Genomic DNA, 11,758 nt, shown 5'->3' with positions numbered 1-11,758 from the left:
AAAGAGGACTTATTTGTGTATGATTAGGCTAATGACCCATGTCCTGTTTATCAGACTGGAACAATCGATGCTAACGTTAACACTATGACGCTATGATGCAGGGTTAATGATGTCACGTACACACCGCAATCACAGTTCCTCATAAGGTATTGTGGGTAGCGGGTCTACTTAATGGATTCAAAACACTGAGATGGCAGATTGAAAAAGGGCAATCAGAACGTCTTTGTTCTTGACGTAGAGCCGCTCGTACGCTTGCAAGGAAGATATTCACGCTTCGGCGTAATGAGAGGCCACTTCTTAAAATCTTTCAGTGGAGAAGCAGAAGGATGCAGTGGATCTCACAGGGCCTGTCAAGAATATGGTTATATTTCAACCCAAAAAAATTAAGACAAAAAAATTATATTGTACTTAAAATCAAACCTTTTGTTGTGAAATGTTGAAATGTTGGCAACTAAATTAAATAGATGTTTAAGTTGAAGTGATATATCACTAAAACTGAAAAAAAGTAAATAGAATACTTTAAAACAAAAACGAATAAAAATGCACAAAACAACAAAAGCACATAACAACTAAAATAAAACTAAAATAAATTAAAATATGAAATGAATGGAAAAATAAAAAACATAAAAAAGATATGTCAAAATATTAATAAATACTATATAAGAATATTAAAATATCACTTTGCAAAGTTGCATAAACATAAAATTTAATTTCAACATTTACTCTCTCAATCCAGTCCATGCTGGGGATTAACACAACCAACAAAAAATGTCTGATGTCTGAAAAAATGTCTGAAAAAATATTCTATAAAAATATGTTGCAATTTATTTATTTTTGGTGTGAACATGTTTTTTGTGAGATTCACCCATATATATTTCGTATCTGAGACAACCAGATACTCAAGTTAGTTCTTTATCATTTAGAGCCTTATTTTGTGAGGTAACAGTATTTTAAGGATCTATTTATATCCTTTATTGAAGTCTGTGTCCGATCAATTGGATAAATTCAACGCTGCAGGTTTTTCCGGGATGCAGAGCTTGTTTTCCGCACTATCTGTGGTTATCAGTCTTGGTCGTGCACGTTTCTCTGTTTATATTCCTGTTTGCTGTTCGTATCTCCTCTTCCACACACACACACAGACACACACACACACACAAACAAACACACACACACACACACACACACACACACACACACACAACAAATAGTAACACACCGACTCTTTCCAGCCGGTTGAATGAAGCAGCATTCATTGTGAGCTCTTATCGGTGCGGTAAACTGCATCTTCCTATCGGAGTCACTGAGGGAATAAAGTTTGTCTAAACTGCAATGAACACACTCAAGTCCAACACATACTCATAGGGCCAACTTAAATATCCACTTTATCTCATATATGTCTCCTAATAGTCCTTAGAAGAAATAAAAACAAACCAATGAGACACTTTTTCATATATAGTAACACTAATATTCACACAATGGCACTAATATGGATAGCATGCACTACAGTTCAAAAGTTTGGGGTTGGTAAGATAATATTTTCAATGTTTTTGAAAGAAGTCTCTCTTATGAGTTTCTTATGCTCACAAATACTCCATTTATTTGATAAAAAATTCAGTAAAAACAGTAATATTGTGAAATATTATTAAGAACTGTTTTCTATTTGAATACATTTTAATATGTAATTTATTCCTGTGATGCAAAGCTGAATTTTCAGCATCATTACTCCAGTCTTCAGTATCACATGATCCTTCAGAAATGATTAATATGCTGATTGGCTGTTCAGGAAGCATTTCTTATTATTATCAGCTGATCAGGGTTATTATAGTTAACTATAAGTAAAACTAAAGCCATAAAAAATGCTACTTGGAATAAAATAAACTTTTTGCCAAAATAAAATAATAAAATAACATAAAATAAAATAAAACTTATTTCAGCTAGCTGCCAATAATAACGATAAAAACTAAAACTTTATCTTAAATCAAAATGAAAACAGAAAAAAATAAAAATGATAAAGAATAATACTCACTGTTACTAAAAGTGCAATGGTAATGCTTCATATTTTTGTGGAAACTTTTTTCATACAAGATTAAAAAAGAAAATGTATTCAGCATTTATTTTAATATTATATTTTAATTTATATCATATATTTATTTTTTATAAAAAATGTCACTTTAATGCATCCTTGCTGAATAAAAGTATAATTTCTTAAAAAAAGGACCCCAAACTTTTGAATGGTAGTGTAGATAATTTGGAAAAATGTGAAATGCTTGATTTCATATTGAAATGTTTGACTTTTGTTTGCAGACTTCCTGGCAAATCTGGGCACAGTTTGACACAACACTGAGATCTCCTGAAACTCTAAAGGAGATTAAGAGGGAGAAAAATCTGGGAAACAAACACCAACATTTCAGAAATAATAAAAAAATGTAAAAGAGATTTTTTTCTTCCTGTAGCTGAATGAGAGCAGCCATAACGGTTTCGCTAAATGAATAACAATCTGTTCCTCAGAAATCACTGCAGTGGAGCGTCTTGAGCAAGTCCTTCTCACAATCCTGCTGAGATGGCAGCCGCCACATAAGCCTCAGGTGTGTGTGTGTGTGTGTGTGAGTGTGTGTTCAAGGATATTAGTGTGACGTCCGCTCATGTCCACAGATTGGGATTCTGAGCATAACATTTGACACTCAGTCAATCGTATGAAAGCCATGAGTGATGCAAAGCCTTTCTGAGTCGTTTAGCTTCAGCATGACAAACTCACACACACACACACACACACACACACACACACACACACTCTTCTGCAGTCCACCTGCTGTGAAAGTCTATAAAGGTGTGAAAGACACTGGTACTAACTCAGGGTGACGTGACGTTGTTGGCACTGATAAGCGCTTTCATCTCATGCCACTGGAGGGCAAACCCCACAGAGACGAGCGTCATCCTCTTCGTCACACTCATCATTCTCACGTCACTTTGACAAGTTTTCTTTAGAGGACGTTTGAAAGTTGTCAATTACAGCGCGTCTGCACAGAAATGTTCTGCGGGGGAAATATCAGGGTTGAGGAGATCTAATCAATAGAAACGGACCTCATCTGATATAATTTGGAAAGCAAATCAGTGGATTTGGGTCAGATTCAGCTCAAATGCTGAGAATCAGATTCATCTGCTGTTTCTCATCAACTTCTGATTCAGTCAAACACTCAATGGACCCAATGTCATTTCTATATGATAAGAGTCTTATAATAAAAAAAAAACTAAAAAACAATAACCCACTGATTTATAGAATATAAAACTTGGATATGAACTCAAATCTAGTTTTGTTATTAGTTTTACTGCAGACTAATTTGAACATTTTGGCTCCGAATGGTTAATATTTAGTCCTGTCTGCCGTGCTGCTGAGTGGTTTGTGATTGTAGCTCCGTGTAGCTTAACTTTTCTGTTGAATCCCTATCTTACCATCACTCTCTGTTGTTTAAAGTGATAAAGTATAACTTAATTCCCATCATATTTTTGATATTATCTATCAAACTAATCTGATTAATTTGATCGTTCGCTTTTCTAAAACCAAAAACTTAATAAAATTCTAAAACCACGAGTGCAGCGCGTTAGCATTCGTTAGCCGGTTAGCTTGCCATTTGCATTTCCATTCGCGTTTCTATTCGCGTCTATTGCTGTTTTCTTTTTTTCTCGCTCCGTTTCTTTTCTCTCGCGCGCCGTTTTTTCACGAGTTCCTCAAACAACAGTGGTAAGTCAGAATCATTCATCAATCACGGTGAGTAATGGCTTCTTCTCCTGCTATTGTTGTTTGCACCGCTTGCCACATGTACAGTTTATCTCTCTTTGGCTTATTAAATATCAGGTCCCTTTCTACGAAAGCACTTTTTGTAAATGATATGATCACTGATCTTATTTCAAACAGAAAACAAGATTATTTTTCTTACCCCATTGGCAGATTATTTTGCTTGTTTCAAGCAAAAACTCACTTCAATTCGACTTGTTTTTTCTGAAAACAAGACAATAATTTTTACTTGTCTAGAAAATCCTTCTTGATTTAAGAATTTTTAGATATTTTGGCTGGAAACAAGACAAAAGATCTAAGCTAGAAAAGCATTTTTTGCAGTGCACGGGAACCAGATGAGCCCTCTGCACAATCTAACTTTGCTGCAGCATGGATCAACCCGCTGGTTCATCTGGCCGGAGGAGAACTGGCCCCCCGACTGAGCCTGGTTTCTCGCAAGGTTTTTTTTCTCCATTCTGTCACCGATGGAGTTTTGGTTCTTTGCCGCTGTCACCTCTGGCTTGCTTAGTTGGGGACACTTAATTTCCAGCGATATCGTCGACTTGATTGCAAAGATACTATTTAAACTGAACTGAGCTGGACGATGACATCACTGAATTCAATGATGAGTTTGAGTGTTTGTTGAGTGTTTACTATTGTCCTTTTGCATTGACACACTATTTTCCTATTTGATACCGCTTTCCTATTTGTAAAGCTGCTTTGACAATCTGTTTTGTTAAAAGCGCTATATACATAAAGGTGACTTGACTTGACATAGCATACTTGAGATTACATACATTACATATATTGCTACTGAAAAAAAGAAGAAGTTTATTTTCAGTCAAAATATCCTTTTTCTTAAAAAAGATTTACACTAATGTTAAAAATGTTGGTGTTGTTATTTTATTAATGTTTAATCAAAGATGTCTCTTATGCTAGCCAAGGCTGCATTTTTTAATCAAAAATACAGTAAATTGTGTACAGAAGTACAGTAATATTGTGAAATATTATTACAATTTAAAATAACTGTTCTCTATTTTCATATATTTTAAAATATAATTTATATTATGTAATTTTTTTAATATAATTTATTTATTTATACACTGAATATCAGCATCATTTACTCCAGTCTTCAGTGCCAAATTATCCTTCAGAAATCATTCTAAGCTGATTTTATTATTATTAATTAACTTTATATTTTTGTGGAAATATTGATACATATTTTTCCAGGATATTTTAATAAATCACTTTAGATAAATTTAATGCATACTTGCTGAAAAGGATTCATTTCCTTAAAAAAACAGATGAACCTAATACATGAATCAAATGTGATTGCCAATTAACAGTAAACATTTAACTACATACTGAAAAAATTGTTAATTTTTACAGAAATCAGTGTCAATTTTAGTCAAGTTTTCAAGGTCAAAGGTCATATACAAATTGATTTAGGAATATAGTTGAACTTTAAATGACATCAGCTGAAGTTATTTCATAATGTGGTCCGAAGGGTTAAAAAAGTCTGATTCTATTTTATACGTCATTCCCTTCATTCCATACTCCATAATTATAATCATCAGTCAATCTCAGTGTAATCAGCCGAGTTCTGTCTCAGGTACATTGTTCGTGTGCATTCTGATGACGTTTCCTCTAGTGAGCTACGCAGGCTCGTCTGCTCTTCAAATAGCATGTAAGTGAATAATCCTCATTATTTTTGGCTATAAATATCATTTCTCTCACAGCGTAATGACCCATCTGTGCAGTCTAGTGTGCGCGACAGGCCGCAGAGTGAGTTTTACCAGGCCTGCTCTTCTTTAGATAGAGCGGCGGGCCGTAACTCAGGTCTAAAACAGATTACAGATGTCCGGAAGGATGGGCGTGGGAAAGATAGTTGAAACCGCCCAGCTCTCCAACATATCACTCACTTCTAATGAAGAGTCGGTGGATGGTGGGAGTGACACAATGCCTGTCAGAGGAGTGGAGGTGTAGAGGGAGTGTGCGAGGAGAGATAAGGAGGTAGTGAGGTGTCTGAAAGTCTCTTAGATAAGGCCGAATGAGGGGTCGGAGGAGTGGAATTGTAGAGGGAGTGTGCGAGGAGAGATAAGGAGGTAGTGAGGTGTCTGAAAGTCTCTTAGATAAGGCCGAATGAGGGGTGGTGATTGTGATTATCCCGCGGGAACACGTCGGAAATGGATCTCGGAGTGGAGTTTTAATAGGGCCGTGCACACACTTTTTCCTGCGCCTCTCTTTTTCCCCCATTCAAGCACACCGCGACTTCTCCTCCTCCTCTTCTTTGACCCTTGTGTCTGTGGAGAACGGTGATAAATGGCAGGTTCGGTGGGAAGGAGAGCGAGAGGGGGCGTAATCGCTTCTGCTGCTCGTCCTTGTTTCGTCCAGTTTTCTCTTATCAAGTCATTGGTAAACAGACAGAGCTTCACGGGGCTGGATTTGTCTTTGTGAAGGCCGCTGTTGATGCGAGCATCTCTCTTCTGCAGACGGCTGGAGACCGATGCAGCGGAGCAGAGGCCTAATCTCAGACACCATCTCCCAGAACTCATTCGCTGATAGCGGCCTCGATGAGCAAACAAAACCAGCGGGATTACACCCAGAGTGCGGTGGAAGAAATAACGCTTCTTTGCAGCACCGCTGGTGAAATAGAGAACCCCTTTATCAAAAACCATATTTTGCTGTATAAAAAGAATTGCGGAATACGAATAGGTTCTTCTTTGGTTCTTCAATGGCATAATTCATAGCATCACACAGTGTGGAAGCCATAATATCCATTTATGGTTCTTTAATGGCATCATATAGAACCAAAAATGTTCTACTACTCTTGGTTTATGGCATTATAACTTAGAAACTATAGAAGAACATTTTTATGTCATCATAAGAACTGAAAAGTGTTCTTCATATGGAACCTAAAATGTTCTTTTATGATGGCACATGGATCTTAATATTCTCCTGTGGCATCATAGGTACTGAAAAAGGTTATTCTGTGGTTCTTTATGTCATATGGCACTTAAAAATGTGCGAAACTCAAAAGTGCCCTTCTTTAACATATTAGACCAATTTCGTTGTTTGCAAACAGTGATGACATTTTTTTGTGGGTGAAACCTATCTGGTGGCAGAAAATGACAGTTTTAAAGTATCAGTATATGAAAATGTTCTTATATGAGTGAAAAAGGGTTGGAAGTTAAAAGACCCACAAAATAACATTTTTATGACATTCTATGACATCATATGAAATGTAAAAAGGTTATTTTATGAGATCATATAGAAGAACACCATGAAGTTTTATGGCATCATACAGAAAGGTTCTTATATGAAATCATAGGAACTGAATGAAAAGGGGTCCTTCGTGGAATCTAAAATGTTCTTTTATGGTTCTTTATTCTATGAGATCACATAGAATCAGATTTTTTAATGGTTCTTCTGTGATATCATATGGAACTTAATGTTTTCTGTGGCATCACAGGAATGGCATTTAAAGCATTTAAATGTTCTTCTATGGTTCTACCATTACAATATCAGGCGGTGTGAAGAGTGCATCACATAAAATGCAAACTTAACATTGTTGTGCTGTTTCTCTCTTTAGCATTCAGCCTGCATATTAACCAGGCCTGTGGATTGAGAAAGCAAATGTTTTGTTAATGATTATGTTGCTGGGTGTTTTGGATAAAGCTTACGTCTGTACATTTTGAACAGAACATATTAATCAACAAACCTCGACAACCCTGCGTGAAATTAACTGATGGAAGAGGCTTTCTATGCATAATAGAGAATTTGTATTACTATCTAAACACCAACATTAAGGCATTAAGGTGCCATTTACTAAGCGAGACCTTTCACTCTGGTGTAATGGAAGAGGATACAAATGGAAGAGCATAAAAACAATGATGAATCGCCAAAGAGAAAAAGACTAATAGAATTAGAGGCCATTAAGAGACAACAGATAATTATCACATCTTTGCCATCACTGTCAATCACGGCTGATTTATCCACAGAAAAAGCAACCAGAGAGAGAGAGAGAGAGAGGTGGACTTGTGGAGCATTTATTTATTTACTTTCGGTCTGAAATGTCTCAGGTAACAGTGATCGTCCGGCTCCTGAAGGACGTTTCATAAATAGCAGCATTCTGGCAGTTTATCACAACGAAGCGTGATATTACGGGTCGTGTCTCCTCGCTCAGCTTTGCAGTCACGCTCCTCTGCCGAAATCTTCATTTGTCCTTTATAAAAATACCCGGGCTGATCGACAGCCCCTGGAAATGAGGTTGTGTATCACTCTTACATCACAAAGCATCATTGCCGACATCATAAGCTCTCCCAAGTGTGAAACATCAACCGTCCGTTAGAAGAAGACACCTGAAGTCCACTCCAGTCAAAGAGGATGGAGGACAAACGCACGTCAAATGCAGACACTTTAAAGGGGTCATATGACGTTGCTAAAAGAACATTATTTTGTGTATTTGGTGTAATGAAATGTGTTTATGCGGTTTAAGGTTAAAAAAACACATTATTTTCCACATACTGTACATTATTGTTTCTCCTCTATGCCCCGCCTTTATGAAACGCGTCGATTTTTACAAAGCTCATCGGTCTGAAAAGCGAGGTGTGCTCTGATTGGCCAGCTATCCAGTGCGTTGTGATTGGCCGAATGCCTCTAGCGTGTGACGGAAATGTTGCGCCCCTACCATACTGTGATGCCGTGTCCCGGCGCGAGAGACAAAACCAATAAAACCCATTATAAACCAGGCATTTGTTTCATCCAGTGGGGACATAATTACTGATTATAAGGACTTATACTGTCTTTTTACGCATTGCGTTGCATATCGCGCCGCGTGAACATATTATGCAAACCATGTTGTGATCAGAGAAACAAGCACAAACAACAAGCGCTACTCTACACTGCTCAAAACTCTCGTTTGAATCATCAGTGGCTGATAGGTAGTGGCAGTGGTTAATAGGAAAACGTACTTACAGGCATGTGAGTCAGAAGCACCATTGTCCTTGCAAAGTTGGAACTGCCCCACTTTATAGAAACAGCCTTTGTGCACAGACGCAGTGTAGGCTACTCTTCCAGGTTCAGAAAACAGGCCTCCATAAAATGCGCTGCACACATCTGAATATTTGGGTTGAATTGTTCTGGAACAGTGCATAGCCTTTATTTGACCGAGGTGAGATCCACAAACAAGCCTCTTTTACAGGAGGGTCATTATTGCGATACCAAATGCATAGATAGTGACTTATAATGTAACTAATAGTAGCAAAAATATTAAGTAAAAATAAATAAAAACACTCTATCTGATCTTTTCTAACAACAACATAAACCTTCAGTTCAAATATGGTTACAATAAATTATAATCACTCATTTATTCATTATTAATTAATAAAAATACATTTTGTTTGTAATTTTATTATTCTATGAATATTTGATCATTTGTAAGGCTATAAAGTGGACATACATTCAAGTATTTAACAGAAATATTTAAAAACATTTAGGACAATTGCTAATCCAAACAATAATAATATCTATTTTTCATGAATAATAAAAATTAAAATAAAATCTACTAAATAAAAAAATACAGTTATATATAATTAATACAAAATATGTATTATTTTTTATTCTATAAATAATAAAATTAAATAAAAAACAAGAAAAATTGAATTATTTATTATTAAACAAAAATATAAATAATAAATGAAAATATTTATTCTTTTATGATTCTATAAATATTATTTTATTATTCTACTTAATTATTCATTACTTAAAAGGCTATAAACTGGGCATGTATTTAAATATTTAACATGGAACATAATACATGAAAAATATTTATTATTTTAGTATTCAAAGGTTATAGAATGGACACACACACACATACATACATGCATGTGTACATACATACATATATATATATGCATTATTAAATAAATGAATACATTTATATATAAATAAATAAAAAAACTTTTTATTTCATTATTCAAATAGAGTGGACATATATTTCTGAACTATAATACTGTCAATTTTTTTCTTCTTCAAATTTTAGGACCACACTAGCTTATAGATTATGCTTCAAAACTACCAGACATGGACTAAAAGCCATAAAAGTTTTATTTTAATCACATTGCATCCAGTCTGAACTGGTCACTGAGCTGAAAAACTGAGTATATGCACCTCAGTTGGAAATGTGCACTCATAAAAATCAAACTCTCTTATCCAACAATGTCATAATGCAATTACAGTATGGTGCCTGTTAATCAAAATGACATTTTACACAGTGAGCTTCATTATTAGCACACTACACTTATCACTGATAGTGCATGGGACAGAGACGGTAGATGCTCAGGAGAAAGTACGTCATACAATGAGCCTAGCTCTGGAGAGAATATCAAGTGCTCTATAGAGAGAAGATGAAGCGCACTGCTGAGGGACAGACAACGGAAATGAAATGTTTCTGAAGTCGTTACTGAAGCACAGCAGTGTTTGGAGGGAAAACAAGACTTCTGGTAAATAACCTGCCTTTTGTCTGATGTATTTCCCAACACAGACACTTCAAATCTTTAAGATGGATCATAAAGCACAAGAACACGTGGTCATCCAGTGCATGGTTTCACTTTATAGTGCTGATAGCAGAGTGATAAAGTATTATGTGTTCCTGGATCAACATCATCTAAATGGAATATATTCCTGTCAAACCCCATAACCGTAAAAGTGATAGTTTAACCAAAATTACGCCATCATTTACGCACACTCACGTCATTCAAAACCTGTATGACTTTCTTCTGTGGCCAACAAAAGATACATTTGGTGAAAATGAACAACAGCGCATCAACACATACAGTAAGTCATGTATCCCACAATGCAATGCTCTTAAATTAACCTTCTACTTACAGTGTGATGAATAAAACTGATGTTATGTTCATCTGTGATTTTTAACTTATGGACTGATTATATATATATATATATATACACAGTATCTCACAGAAGTGAGTACACCCCTCACATTTTTGTAAATATTTTATTATATCTTTTCATGTGACAACACTGAAGAAATGACACTTTGCTACAATGTAAAGTAGTGAGTGTACAGCTTGTATAACAATGTAAATTTGCTGTCCCCTCAACCCCTGTGTTTGGGGTCGTTATCATGTTGGAATACTGCCCTGCGGCCCAGTCTCCGAAGGGAGGGGATCATGCTCTGCTTCAGTATGTCACAGTACATGTTGGCATTCATGGTTCCCTCAATGAACTGTAGCTCCCCAGTGCCGGCAGCACTCATGCAGCCCCAGACCATGACACTCCCACCACCATGCTTGACTGTAGGCAAGACACACTTGTCTTTGTACTCCTCACCTGGTTGCCGCCACACACGCTTGACACCATCTGAACCAAATAAGTTTATCTTGGTCTCATCAGACCACAGGACATGGTTCCAGTAATCCATGTCCTTAGTCTGCTTGTCTTCAGCAAACTGTTTGCAGGCTTTCTTGTGCATCATCTTTAGAAGAGGCTTCCTTCTGGGACGACATGCAGACCAATTTGATGCAGTGTGCGGCGTATTGTCTGAGCACTGACAGGCTGACCTCCCACCCCTTCAACCTCTGCAGCAATGCTGACAGCACTCATATGTCTATTTCCCGATGACATATTTCGATGACACCAAATTTAACACACCTGCTCCCCATTCACACCTGAGACCTTGTAACACTAATGAGTCACATGACACCGGGGAGAGAAAATGGCTAATTGGGCCCAATTTGGGCATTTTCACTTAGGGGTGTACTCACTTTTGTGGCCAGCGGTTTAGACATTAATGGCTCTGTGTTGAGTTATTTTGAGGGGACAGCAAATTTACACTGTTATACAAGCTGTACACTCACTACTTTACATTGTAGCAAAGTGTCATTTCCTCAGTGTTGTCACATGAAAAGATATAAAAATATTTACAAAAATGTGAGGGGTGTACTCACTTCTGTGAGATACTGTATA

The sequence above is a fragment of the Sinocyclocheilus grahami genome, unplaced genomic scaffold (assembly GCF_001515645.1).
Source record: "Sinocyclocheilus grahami isolate Dianchi unplaced genomic scaffold, SAMN03320097.WGS_v1.1 scaffold70.1, whole genome shotgun sequence".
NCBI lineage: Eukaryota > Metazoa > Chordata > Actinopteri > Cypriniformes > Cyprinidae > Sinocyclocheilus > Sinocyclocheilus grahami.
Note: the sequence above shows the minus strand (reverse complement) of the source record.